The sequence below is a fragment of the Haematobia irritans genome, chromosome 1 (genome assembly GCF_050003625.1).
Source record: "Haematobia irritans isolate KBUSLIRL chromosome 1, ASM5000362v1, whole genome shotgun sequence".
Classification (NCBI taxonomy): Eukaryota; Metazoa; Arthropoda; class Insecta; order Diptera; family Muscidae; genus Haematobia; species Haematobia irritans.
Genome location: NC_134397.1, coordinates 98,189,152 through 98,204,197, shown reverse-complemented (window position 1 = coordinate 98,204,197; position 15,046 = coordinate 98,189,152). Strand labels below are relative to the sequence as shown.

Here is a 15,046-nt window from a genome sequence, read left to right as displayed (position 1 = left end):
TCTTTCTTAAAAATACTGCTGCGCCAACGCAACGCAGACTAAAGGCTTGCTCCGCTTAAACATGGTTTTAATTCTGGCAATCCATTCTACATAAATGAACTCAGCATTATTACAAAGTGCTTAGAGAAGCGAGAAGATACAAAAACGAGAAACATCTGCACTCATCAGAGAGAACGATGATGCAATACAACTTAATTCTATCGATAAACTAACGAAACTTTTTCGTAATTCAACAGAAGAAAACTAAAATCCTCTTTATATTCGAAATTGTCATAATGTCCAATATAAATAATTATACAATACCTTTTGTGTACTACTGTTTCTACAAACTTTATAAACATATCAATAATACTAATATTTTTGAAGAACATTCTGATTGTAAATCAATATTTAAAAATTTTGTGAGGGTTGCTGATGTTTATTTAACAGAAGTTATTTAAAATATGTCATTAAATAATGTTTACAGAGTCGCATTTGCAGATATCGTTAAAGTCCTTGTAAAACAACGTATTGGCCTTCATGTTTGCCACATAAACTCACAAAGTCTAAAGAACAAAATCGACGAATTTAGATGGACATTTGAACATTAGCAGGTTAATCATATATTTATCAGAGACCTTGTTTAATACTTCTGTAAATAATGCTTTTGTATCTGTAAAATGATACACCCACAAAAAATTGCTTCTCTAACATATGTTCCAAACATGTTGTGCAGGAAGCACATATATTATTGGATATTTCCGAAACATTATTATGTTTGTTTTATGTGAACATATTATATGTTTGGAAGCATTTTGAGCCCAAAAATATTATATGCTTGGAATAATTTTCTCCCAAAGAAGATTGTGCTCAAAAAAATTATTTCTGCCTAATTGCACATTCCCTCACATCTTCCTCACTTCCACGATATTTGTTAGTTCTTAGGACCTTTTTCTGTAATACAAACAATGCTGAAGAAATTTTATAAATTTGTTCAATTTTACCTTTCGCCTGGACGAATAATCGAATCGAGGACCATACAGTTTGTAAGCCAACACCCTCTCCACTAGTCGTTTTAAACTGGATGACATGAAAGAACATTTTCGAAGTAAGCAAAAAAAGTGAATGAAGAAATTAAGAAAAGGAAAACTGCTTATTGCCACAATAGTTTCAACAATGCAGTTAGTGCAAAAAAAACTTGGCGTACATTTCGAGAAATTGGTATTGGGAGGTCAGAAAACACTTTTCAAGGGAACTTGGATGTAGATGAAATTAACAGAAATGTTAATACCTATAATACAATCCATCCCAAGGCATTACAATTTCCTGTATAACCAGAATATGGATTCTTTTGATAAACTTGAATTTAACCAAATTACAGAGCTGGACTTTCTCGTAATCTGTTCCAAGATAACATCAAACTCTGTTGGGTATGACAACATACATCCAAAATTCTTAAAAAATTATTTTACCTGTTGTGTTACCTTTCATTGTTTATTTCTTTAATTGCATCATTAAGAACAGTAGTTACCCCAATAGCTGGAAACATTCAAAAATAATTCATATACCAAAACCCAATGGAGATCTACCTATAGACCTATAGAAATTCTATCTTTCTTATCAAAGGTTTTCGAAAAAATACTGCATCGCCAGATAAGTTCTTTTATACATAAACACAAATTATTGACATCAAGACAATCTGGATTTCGAGCTGAACGTAGCTGTACTACAGCGCTACTAGATGCGAGCGAAGATATTCGTTCTGAGATTGAAAAAAATAAAATAAATATCGTGGTTTTACTAGATCATTCAAAGGTGTTCGATACAGTAGATCATAACAATTTTGATAACAAAACTTAAGTAGATGTTTCGCTTTTCGGAATCTGCATTTAGACTAGTCCAATCTTATTTGTCCAACAAATATCAATCAGCTTTTGTAATGAATACCCGATCAGAACCACTTTTAATTACTCAAGGGTCCATACTAGGACCCCTTGTATTCACCATGTATGCATATGATTTGCCAAATCAATTAAAATTTTGTAAAATACATTTGTATGCGGATGATGCTGAAATGTACTTAACAGGCTTAATGAACAACTTAAGATAAATTTGGATTTGCAAAGAGTCCATCTATGGGCATGCGCAAATGGCTTAAGCTTAAATCCATCTAAGTCAAAGTGCATTTTAATAAAAAAGTCACTGAAAATCAGTTTGAATGTTGAATTGTTGAAAATGTGAAAGACCTCGATATATGTTTTAATTCGTATCTTACATGGTCCACTCATATTGGAAATATAATTGGATAAGCTTACAACGAACTACGCGTTCTTTGGAATACACAATATTATACACCACACAAAACAGGAACCTTGACTGTGAAGTCTTATATAATGCCTACCATACTGTATGGATGTGAGCTTCTCTTTAGTTCTTTTTTGACGCCTTGCTTCTCTGTTATCCTCTACCATCAATCAGACTATTCAGTCCATTGTGATACCACATTGGTGAACTTATCTCTTATCACTAAGTGCTGCCCGATTCCATGTTAAGCTCAATGACAAGGGTCCTCCTTTTATAGCCGAGTCCGAACGGAGTTCCGCATTGCAGTGAAACCACTTGGAGAAACTTTGAAACCCTGAGAAATATTAACAGAATTACTGAGGTGGGATAATCCACCGCTGAAAAACTAAAATTTCTACACTGAACTTATAAGTTCAATTAATGTTTTATTTCATAAAAATAAACAAAAAAGAAAATAGACATCAAAATAACTCTACAATTAATTTATAATAAAGCAACTAAAAGAAGTTCCACACTTTTCCCAGCAAAAAATTGGGAGTTGTTCTGAAGGCACAACTTTAAAAGCACTTCCAAAAATGTCCTCCCAAAGAAGTTAATTATTTTAACTACACAGGAAGTTTTTTTACTTCATTTTTTCATATCTTAATGCGTAATTTTTTGTTTTATTTTTTTAAATAGTTTAAAAATCACAAAAAATATAAAAATTATTTATTTAGGAAAATATCACAAAATTTTCCCAGCAAAAAATTGGGAGTTGTTCTGAAGGCACAACTTTAAAAGCACTTCCAAAAATGTCCTCCCAAAGAAGTTAATTATTTTAACTACACAGGAAGTTTTTTTACTTCATTTTTTTCATATCTTAATGCGTAATTTTTTGTTTTATTTTTTTAAAAATTTAAAAATCACAAAAAATATAAAAATTATTTATTTAGGAAAATATCACAAAATTTTTTAATTTACATTCAAAACACTTAATTCGGATCACACCTTAAGAAGTGATGCAAATTCATTGCAACGGCTGTTGAAACGGTGGACATTCGTTCTATGCTTCTCCGCCAATTTTGCACAACTTCCGGACCAAAACAAACATTTTCACTTCTTTTTTGCCGACTTTTTTTGTAGCATTATTAAGATATTAATTTATGAAAGAATAGTTTTAATATCAATTTGTTTTAATTAAATTGACGAAACCAGACTAAACAAAATAATAAAGGAGCTTTAGTTATTCAACTAAATCATAAGTACAACCACAGCTTTATTTCATAAATATCAGACTTTAAACAATGCCATCGGCAACTGGTATAGAGATGTGCACGTGAGTAATAGTTTACTCACGCACACTCACGACGAAAAAATCTTACTCACGCACGAAATGTCGTGACTCACGAAAAATACCGTGACTCACGAAAAATATCGTGACTCACGAACAAATTTTTGAGTAATTTGCCTTAGCGACGTGTCTGAAAACATGAGCATTATTAAAATCGAGAGCGTTATTACACCCTTCACATCCAAGGTGTCACTAAAATTGTAAATGAATTTAACTCTCAAGCTTTTTGTTGGTGAGCGGAATTTTTGTTTTCGTGAGCTTAAATCTTTACTCACGCACACTCACGAAGATAATATATTCGTGACTCACGCTCACGCACACTCACGCCGTTGCCATGAGGGTGAGTCACGAAAATTTTCATTATTCGCGACAATTTTGCACACCTCTATCCAAGTAATTCGATTGTGCTTGAAAGTCTTTAGCGGAACTTAGTGCGGGGGCTAACATTTTTGTGGGGGGGTCTAAGCCCCCCCAGAGGCCATCCTACGCTTTTGATTATATACCTAATTTTGCTGAACCATATAACTTAGTCAATATATATTCTTATGCTATAATTATAAGATTTCTTTTTGTATAGGAAATTCGCATAAATAAAATAAATAAATAAAAAATAAATATCATATCTTTCGATCCAGTCGGGTATGCGATTCAGGATAATTCCTCTGTAGTTTGTTACTAAATTGGGATCTCCTTTCTTATAAAGAGGAATAAGAGCAGGTTGCGTGAAAAACTGGAACTGATTACGATAGAAAACATTGTTAAAAGTCCATAGAAATAGATCAGGAAGGTTCGAAGAGACATATTTGTAAAATACATATCAAATACTATTCTGGCCTGGTGATTTGTTAAGTTGGAAATTTAAGTTGTCGGTAACACGTCTTTAAAGAATTTAAAGAATTTAAAAATCTAATAAATTAAAAATTGTTTCTTAGGATCCAGTATGCAAAACTTAAATATAAGTGCATTTTGTCTTAAAAGTATCCTTACTTTTAATATCCGATTCTTTGGCTAAGAGTCAATACCCAAATCAAAAATCTTTGGAACCGGGCATCCTGCTTTATCAGTGCAGAGAGGCAAAAAACCTGAAAATTGTTAGATGTGTATATATTAAAAAGATATTGATGTTGGGTTATCTTCTGACGAAAGCTCGAATGTAATTTGAATGTCAAACGAACAACGAATGTAATTCGAAGGTATCAAAAATAATCAGTATAGTTTTTAGCATTGTAGCAGAAGCGAAATTTTGGTGTTTAATTTTTAATATTTGTTCTTGAATTTTTTATGTTTCTATTGCTAAAATAAAAATGAGTTTGTAATTGTACTGTTTGTAAAAAAAATAGCAAATCTTCCCCATGTAGACCGATCGCCCACTTCGACCTATTGAACATGTGGAATCCAAAGGAATTTTCATTTGTCGACCGATATTCGGATTTGATATTCGACGATGTATAGAATACTCGTAACATATTATAAGTATTTAAGTTGTATTATAATAAAATTTGGTCAAAAAATTAAATATTTTCTTTTTCGACTGCAAAAAACATATATCTACGACGGACTATTAGTTTGAATAATATAACACACATCCATGTAGACCACCTTCGACCCACAAATTTATACGATTAAATTTTAGCTTATATTCTTGGTTTCATCTCTTTCGAGTAACAGTGGGCCGAAATGTGAAAGAAATTGTTTTCTACAAAGAACAGTTCTTAAAGGTTTTGGATTTAAAGAAGGTGGCTAGATTCCACCACCCTCTACTTAGCCAATTCATTACAACATAATTTACAAAAATATAATGTTAAATATTTCTTATACAAACACCAAATATTCTTTTATTTCAATCAGGATTAGTTGAAATTTTGGGGCAGTACTACAATCACTTGATAATTGAAATTCACAACCAATACAGTAAACACACAATTAGGATTTGCCATGAAATCAATTAAAATTTCTATTGATTCAAGTAAAATAGAAAGCGAATTTGATGTGAAAAATAAATCATGTTTCTAAATGAATCAATTAAAAAAAATAATTTATATAACGCGACAAAATCCAATTATTGGGTTGTAAATTTATAGAGTTTTGCTAAAGTTATTTTATTTTGCATATATCGATTTGAAAGAGCTATGGTTTATTATTATTTATTTATTTATTTATTTATTTATTTTTTTTTTTTTGATAATTTAATAGGTCGTTATCTGTAGTGTAGAAGTTAAAATTAGAAATTAACAATGAATAATTGCCGTCTCATAACGAAATTTTCTCATAGGAGTTATAGTCTTCAAAATATTGTCATCTAGTCTGATTGTAAAATTGATTTTTTTTTCGTACCAAAAAACACCAGAAAGGCATGGTGTTTCGATAAAATTTTCTTATATGCAGTTGTTTTATTTATTATTGTTTTCTTTCTTTCAGCGTTTAACAATAATAAAATGATTGCTAATTACTTTACTGGTCGTAATATAATACATTGATGGTATGTATAAACAATAACAATATCCAAATTGGCGGTTTCATTCTATTATCATAGTTGGGACAATAATATCAGCCAGTTTTATTTGTAAAATTTGCCATATATTAGATAATGCGAAAATCGAGAACTGTTGTTTTAAGTTCATTATATTTATACAGTAGATAATGGATATAAGAAAGTCGGAAAAGCCGCAGCTTTTTTTCTTAGATGCGTTTTTTTATACATCCTCTACAAATCGCTTCGGTAACATATACTGTCAAACACATTCTACTTCAAAAATATATATTTTCTGGATTGGTCCAAACAAAATATTGTTTGCGTTGTTGAAACATATTATGTTTCACCTTAGGCATGCACTGGTAGAAAAAACTTTTAATGGAATTTTTTTTGTGTGAGTATATTTCAAGGCGGTCCCTCTTCCTAAACACATATATGCTTATAGGCAATTTCTAAATTAATATATGTTTGCATCCACACATATGACATTTAAAAAATGTTATGTCCCAAACATAATATGTTCTAACATATCAACTTATAAGTCGGAAACATGTTATGCTAGTTTATAAGCATGCTTGCACTTAAAAATAAAGTCCTAAAAATTTGAGTTCCAAAAATATAATTTTTTCACCGAAACGTATGAAAAACAGTCTTGTAGACAATTATTGTTTATAAGAAAAAGATTTTTTATTAGCACTTTTATAGTTTTAAAACATGTAACTAAATTATAATGATATATTAACAAAACACCTCAATGAAAATTCATACACGCAAAAAAATAATTCTTTACTCCCAAACGAAATTTTAGACAAGCAAAGTTCGTTTCTCATTTGCTTTTCGCTGTAAGGAAGTGTATTTGGAAGAAAAGTATATACTTTTTGTGATAAACGTTTATTCTTTTCCAGGATGTAAAAACAATTTCATAAAGACAAACTCAAAAAAAAACATTGTTTTCTTGCTAATTGCATTTTCTCTCACATCTTTCTCACATCCACGAGGTTTTTTAGTTCTTAACACCTTTTTCTTGTAATACAAACAATGTAGAAGAAATTATACGATTTTATAAATTTTTAAAATTTTTTTTACCTTTCGCCTGGACGGAGAATCGAACCGCGGACCATGCACTTTGTAAGCCAACACACTAACCGCTGAGCTATGTACCTGTTATGGTCATCAATAGATAAATATCCATATAAGTTATATTTATATAGCATAGCTTGCGGCGCCCACGAACCGAATAAACAAAGTTTATTTAACAGAAACAAACATTTAGTTTGGGAACGTGGAGCAGTGGTTGCTACGTCCGACTTGCATGTCAAGGGTCGTGGGTTCGATCCCTGCTTCGGCCAAATTTTTTTTTTGTTTTTTTTTTTACATATATTCCAGATATGTTCGGAATATTCCGAAAAAATGTTCAACATTACATTGTAGTATATTAAATTTTGAATTGTAAAATGTGTCTTATTAAAGACCTAAAGTCAGAAAAGAACAGTGTTTGATATAAACGAAATGGACTGTGTTGTTGTTTCAAAAATAACTTTTTTTATTGAAAAAATAAAAATTTTGTAACAAACGAATTTTTTTGGTGATAAAAGTTTAAAATTTTCGAAGCAATTCAAAAAACTCTAACAAAAGAAAAACGTTTTCGGTACACGTTTTCCAAACGTTTTTTTTTCTTTGCGTGTAGTAATGCATTAATTTTTCACTATTTCCCTTTCGCTATTTTTTATAAAGATCCCTTTGCAATTTTTATATATTTTCCACTGTGTTTTTTTTTTTAATTTCCTTTGTCTGAATATTTCGACTTACTGTCGTACGTTCCGATTTCTGTTGACGAACCAAGAAAAAAAATTGTGGCCATAATGCCAAAATGGTAAACAAAACACATGTCCCCACATAAATGCTGCTCTCAATGCAAAAACACATACTGTTTTTTCAAATGTCTATTCTCTTGGTTCCGAATGTCTATTCTCTTTACTCCGAATACTCATTTCAATATTCAAATTAAATAATGTTTAGACTTAAACATATCAAATTTTTGTCGAAGCCTTATTAACATGCCAATCGCATAGCCGAAACAACATACAAGCAGTTTCACAGAAATTACTCTCTTTTGATTCTCTCGCTGCGTTTTGTTGATATCTTTCGTCAACCCTCCCGGTTTCCATCTCTATTTCTTTCTCTATACACTCTTTCTCTCTCTCTCTCTCTCTCTCTCTCTCTGCCGTAGTCAATTTAAAGGACCTATGTAATAATTGCGTGAACTAAAATAGAATTAAATTGGCTTTAGTGTCATATAGGGTCAATTTTTTCAGTGTAGCAATGTCATTTGGTTGAAGTTTGTTTTTTTTTTTGTATTGTATTTGCTGTCGTTTCAAAATTGCTACTTAAGAAAAATCTGGATTTAGTGTGAGCCACTCCTGCAGCAAAGTAGCAATGACACTAACTACCTTAAATTGTTTATGTTAATAAGAATAGGTCCATTTCATACGCAATAGCGTAGCTAGACAATTTTTCTAGAGGAGGCTATAGCCCCCTTAGCTAAAAATTAATAGACTGAAGTTATAGGTTCAATTAATGTTTTATTTTATAAAAATTAATAAAAAAAATCAGACTTTAACATAAATAGACAATTAATTTATAATAAAGCAACAAAAAGTAGTTGCACACTTTTTCCCAGCAAAATAAAAATAAAAGCACAACTTCATAAACACTTCCAAAAATATCCTCACAAAGAAGTTAATTATTTTAACTAGACAGGAAGTTTTTTTAATACAATTTTTATAATTCGTTTTTTTCATATATTTAATGGGCCTTTTTTTCAAATCGGTTAACCCTTGTGTATGTGATAATACCGGAAGCGATACCAGCGTGATGAGGTCCCGTGGGAGCTACAATAAAAAAAGAATGGTAGAGAGGTATACCTACGATATTTTTCGACTATTTATTGTAGGTGGTCTCTTCTATGACTAGGGTTGCCAGATGATGGTTGCCGAAATCCGGGACATTGCGCCGTACATTCCGGGATTTGTCGGGACAAGCAAAAACAGTCATATTTTTGATATTAGTTCCCCATATTTTATCACTTGGTAAATTTGCATAAACGCCATGGCGTAGTCGTAATTGTCAGCAAGCTTTGAAATTCCTAAATATATTGGAGCCTCTGAAACTTTCTCCCAAGATGGCTGCGACGATTTTATATAAAACGTAAATAAATTTGGGAATATTTTTTTTTTAAACGGAAACCGAAACTCATATTTACTGGCATATTACTTTCGGATTTGGCAAACAAACTTAAGCTCTGAGGTGACAATCGCTGCTTCTTTTGTAGTGGCTTTCGACTGGACTGGGAATTTGGATATCGCCATGGACATGGTTTTAGGTATATTTCGTATCCGAATTGGGGATTGTTATAGTGTCACTAAAGGGTCTATGGTAATCATAGGATAAAATCGAACTTTGAAATGATGGCAGGGAGCACAAACTTGACTTATAATTTGTTAAAATGCATTTTGCAGAAAAACGTGAATTGGATATTTGCGTATATTTTTTTTACATTTACTACTCAAGTGACAGCTGATGATTCGCAAGACAGTGATTTGATTTTTTTCTCAAAGTGGTGAGATTAAATGCAATGGTACAAAATCGGACAAACAAATGTACATTTAAAATGTATGAAAATCCAAAACCAAAAATATTTTTGAAAGCGATTTAATTTTAAATCGTTTTCATTTTTAAGAAATGTATAAAAATAAAACATATGCCTTGAGTAATTGAAATTCCGGGATATTTGGTAAATTTTGTGAAAGATCCGGGACACTTCATAGAGACGAAATTCCGGGACAATCCAGGCGAATCCCGGCCATCTGGCAAGCCTATCTATGACGCACAAAATTCATATATAGATATTTTATTGTAAATATAGAGTTTTCTTTAATTTTTATTAGAATACAGATAATGTTTAAATTTTTGATAAGTATTCTAGAGGATCTGATGTTTGTCAGAGGCGTGGTATCATTATTCGTACCAAGCAACAATATATTGTTTTGGCAGTTGAATTTTCTGTACAAACTGGAAGGAAAAAACAATACGACTCTTTTAGTGGCGTTCGTTTTGTTCGCAGTATTATGTGCATAGTGGTTGCTTCAAACTTGGTCCAAATTCCAGGAGTCGGTGGGTATGGAATATGTATAGAAATATAAAAACTGAGATCGACCACGATTTCTACGAAGTTCAAATAACTTTTTTTGCACTTGCAGTTTCACTATAGTGGATATATCCACGTAAGTCATAAATTTATGTACTACCAAGCAATGAAACCAATAGAAACTTCAAAAATGACAAATTCTTCTAACTAACGGTATTTTCGTTAGTGTTATTAATTGTTCCAAATACAAAAATCGCAATATCTTTACGCTGCATATTGAACTGATCGAAAACCACTAATGTAATTAGTAGTAGGTCCCATTGGACCTCATCACGCAGAATCGCACTAAACCTTTTAAAATACCTATAAAAACCAATTTAATGAATCGCACTAAACTTTTTAAAATACCTATAAAAACCATTTAATGATTCAATCACATAAAAATTTAAAGTTTTCAACTTAGAACACTTTAATACAAGAAACATAAACAATCACGCTGCAAATCATATAAAAGATAAAGTTATGAATGAATAAAAATCACAATGGTCCAGCGAGACCTCATCACGCATAGAAGGGTTAAAAAAAGAGTAAGAGTAAGAGTAAAAAAAGAGTTGATAAAATGGTTCAAATTGTTCAAATTTTGCTGCAAAACTGCTAAATCCATTCTATAATAAAGGAGCTTCAGTTAAATCATAAGTTCAACCACAGTTTTATTTTATAAATATCAGACTTCAAAAATTCACTTATAATAAAGAATTTACAATTTAGAAGAAAATGTTAAGAAATAAAAGTAGATATTGTCATCGGCAACTGCTACCGCACCCCAAGTAATTCGATTATGCATGAAAGTCTTTAGAAGAACTTTGTACGGTCGTTTTTACTTGTTTAATATTATATAAAAACAATGGAAAATCATAAATAGGTTTTCAAATTGTGGATGGGCTAAAATTTTTCTGGGGGTCTAAGTCCCCTCCCCAGAGGCCTTTCTTCGCTTATGTTCATACTATAAAATTGACAACAAACGTGAAATGTTTCCTTGGGAACATCTCATATATTCTCTTTTGCTACATTTACTCATAAGCGTAGGAAGGCCTCTGGGGAGGGGGCTTAGACCCCCCGAGAAAAATTTTAGCCCCCCCCCAGAATTTGAAAACCTATTTACGATTTTCTATTTTTATAAAAATTAAACCAGTATATACAACCGCACAATGTCCGATAAAGACTTTCATGCACAATCGAATTACTTGCGTTGTGGTAGCAGTTGCCGATGGCAATGTTTGAAGTCTGATATTTATGAAATAGAGTTGTGGTTCAACTTATGATTTAGTTTAATAACTAAAGCTCCTTTATTATTCTGTTTAGTCTGGTTTAGTCAATTTAATTTACAAAATAGTAATTGATATTAAAACTATTCTTTCATAAATTAATATCTTAATAATGCTGCAAAAAAGCGTCGCCAAAAAAGAATTCAAAAATGTTCTTTTTGGGTCCGGAAGTGGTTCAAAATTGGCGGAGAAGCGATGAATGTAATATGAACTTGTCATAGGACGAATGTCCACCGTTGCAACAGCTGTTGCAATGAATTTGCATCACTTCTTAAGGTGTGATCCAAATTCAGTGTTTTGAATGTGAATTAAAAAATAAAAAATATTTTCCCAAATAAATCGATGTCTCCATTCCAAGTACGTTAAGTCTTAAAAGTGAATTTGACAGGAAACAAGTTTTTTTTTGGAATTTCTCAAAACCGTACAAGATATAAATTCACTTTTTTGGGTCTTAAAATCATGTTTATTGTAGATTTTTTAGTATGTACGAATTCGAAATAGTGATAATAGAACATGGCTAAAAATGACTTAAGCCTCTTTACACAAAGCTTTTTGCCCTTTTTCGATTTGAAATTTTTAAAACTTTAGTCACAGGCTACGTACAATATTAACCATAACTTTTGATAGAAGTGTCCAATAAATTCGAACTCCAACGAACTCCATCAAAAAATGCTAAGTCGACTTAGAGTACTCTGGAATGAGGACATCGGACATGGGGACATAATTTTTATATTTTTTATGATTTTCAATGCATTGTAACGCTTGTTTGAAACGTCTTCCCTCGAATATTTTCAAAAATTATCAATTTTTGAAATTTGAATAATTTGCACCATTTTATTTATTCTTACTCTTTTTTAAACTATTTGAAAAAAAGAAAAGAAAAAATTATACATTCAAATATGAACAAAATTAAGTAAAAAACTTGCTGTGTAGTTGTTAAAATAATTAACTTCTTGGTGAGGACATGTTTGGATGTGCTGTTAAAGTTGCGCCTTTAGAACAACTCCCGATTTTTTTGCTGGGAAAAGTGTAGAACTACTTTTAGTTGCTTTATTATAAATTAATTGTCGAGTTATTTTGATGTCTAAATTTATATTCATTTTTATAAAATAAAACAATAATTGAACTTATAAGTTCAGTCTATAAATTTTTAGCTAGCCCCCCCCCCCCCCTAGAAAAATTGTCTAGCTACGCTAATGCATTTACTTCTACATTTTTTACATTAACAACTTCAGACAACACCCCCTCAAGTAGATACTGCCAGCATCAGTTGTACAGAATGTAGCTTACGTTGGTAAAAGTACACACAAATATATCAACTGCACCCAGTAACCAGCTAAGGCTCCAATGTTGTCAAACTGGTCTGAATGTCCATATATATGAGTGTGGTTAGCTATTGAGCCCAACTGCTGTTGCAGGCAAGAGAATACGCTACCAACTGGATCTAATCCCCAGTCTAGTTTTGTATTCGCCTTCGAGCACAACCGAAAATTCACATCTGTGAACTTTTCTCCTGCATCTGACCCGCATTCAAATGAACAACGCCCAGCACTGAGATTTTGTCCATGCTAATCGTTGTTCGGATTGCTAGACATGTTTCTGTTCTCATTGTATGTATAGGTATATCACGAGTAGAGTTCAACACAACGAAGGCAATATTGGAGCAAATAACATAATGTTACCCAAGGAGAAATAGTGATCGTATCTAAAACGATTTCAAGATTACACACTGATTAAATTGATAAAATGTAATCGAATTATGCGGTTAGACACCCGATAACAATCGACTGTATATGTAGTTCGAACAACACTTTTCTTTGTCATACCAATTACACCCAGAGAAGGAATATGATCACCTCAAACATGTTTAAAGAGCAAAATGTTATTTTTGGGTGGTGACCATGTAACATGGTTTTCGCAACCATGTTATTTTCTCGGAAATCATGTATCTGATTTCGCCAAGCAGGTTATATTTGACGAGAAAATAAAATTTTAGTTACAAACATGTTACATGGTCACCATACAAAAATAACATTTTGCTCTTGAAACATGTTTGAGGTGATCATATTCATAAGATAAGATATATCCCGACCTGAATTATGTAAATAACAAAAATTATATTTTGATATATCCTTCAAATAATTAGCTTCTGCAACACATGTTGCCGAAAGAATATGTTTTCCTTATCTTTAAAAATTTTCTTTAACAGTGAATAAATAAGAGGTTAGAGACAATCAAACCTACAGTAGAATTGAGCACTTGAGCTATTACCAATACCAATTGGTAGGAGTTACGAACACTCACGAAAAGAATATCCGTGTCTTAGGTGCCGCTAAAATTGTAAGCGAATTCAACCATAGATAACTAACTAATAGATGACCCATCGGTGTCAAACACAGTCTGACAATTCCAAAAGTGAGGAACTGTTACATTTTTCCTATTATATCCACAATTTGAACATTTTTGGTACACAAGATGTTTCATAATCAAATTAAATATTCAAAAGTTTATGGTTGAACAAAAAATTACGACTAAAACCGCGAAACTACAAAATTTAATTTTGAGAAAATTTTCTCTTAACGAAAAACACAAAACGAAGTGTCAGAAAGTTCATTTGGGCTTCTTCAACATTTTCTGGTCGGAGAGCGACAGGTCATCTATTAGTTAGTTATCTATGAATTCAACTCGTACGCGTTATTATCTGTGATGCCAATTTAGCTATTTTATAGCTAGACCTAGCTGTTTTTTATGTTAAATAGCTAGAAAACGTGTATAATTGCTATTAGCTAGAAATCTAGCTGTTTTTGATTTCAAGTTTGCTACTTTTGCTATTTTTAAAATATGGGCAAACGATAAATTATTTCGATTTTAGATATCGATTTTAATCAATTATCAAATGTAAATTACTTTTAATAGTAAACTTTTGGTGTTATCAATGAAAAAGTAAAAAAGTTGGTGTTATCAACGAAAAAAGTAACAACAAATCTTCAGGAAGAATTTAAAGATTAGGTAGCAATTGATGCCTCGGACGAAACAAAAGCATTTTGGACATAGTGCAAATGTCGGGAAACATTTTTTGTAGCAATCTCAAGCAAATCAGCCGAGCAAGAGGCAACCCTTTATTCATTTGTTGCTGAGCATACCTCATTTGAAACCATTGAAAATAAGCAGAGTTCTTGAGCAATGGGTTGAATTAAAATGACACTTCAATACTGACTTGGATATTGCTCTTCGAGTATGATTTGACATTAAAGTTTCTTCTTTGCGTGCAGGCAATAATCCTTTCGTATTAGCTGAATTTGCTACAAGTAATCTTTCTTTGCCTTGGGCAAATGCAGAAGTTGACCGAGTATCCACACGCACAGATAGAACATGTTTGGACATGGTTGTCGCATCCATTTAATGCTTATTTAGAGCATGTAATTGTCGCGGAAATTGTCTTTGTGAAAAGAATTTTCTAGCTGAGAAAAATTTATGCTGGCAACAAG

The 15,046-nt window shown here is 31.7% G+C and overlaps 1 protein-coding gene across 6 annotated transcripts in view; it reads left to right on the top strand.

The window, feature by feature from the left end:
* The window catches only part of Cad86C (Cadherin 86C), a 411,455-nt gene that overhangs the window by 143,661 nt on the left and 252,748 nt on the right, over nt 1-15,046 (top strand). For 5 of the 6 annotated variants that reach the window (XR_012718060.1, XM_075291231.1, XM_075291233.1 and 2 more), the window contains one exon: nt 6,032-6,092. The exons of the other annotated variant lie outside the window; for it this stretch is intronic. The gene's annotated coding sequence lies outside the window, so the exon portion shown is untranslated. The remainder of the gene's footprint in view (nt 1-6,031; nt 6,093-15,046) is intronic. 6 annotated transcript variants of the gene reach the window in all.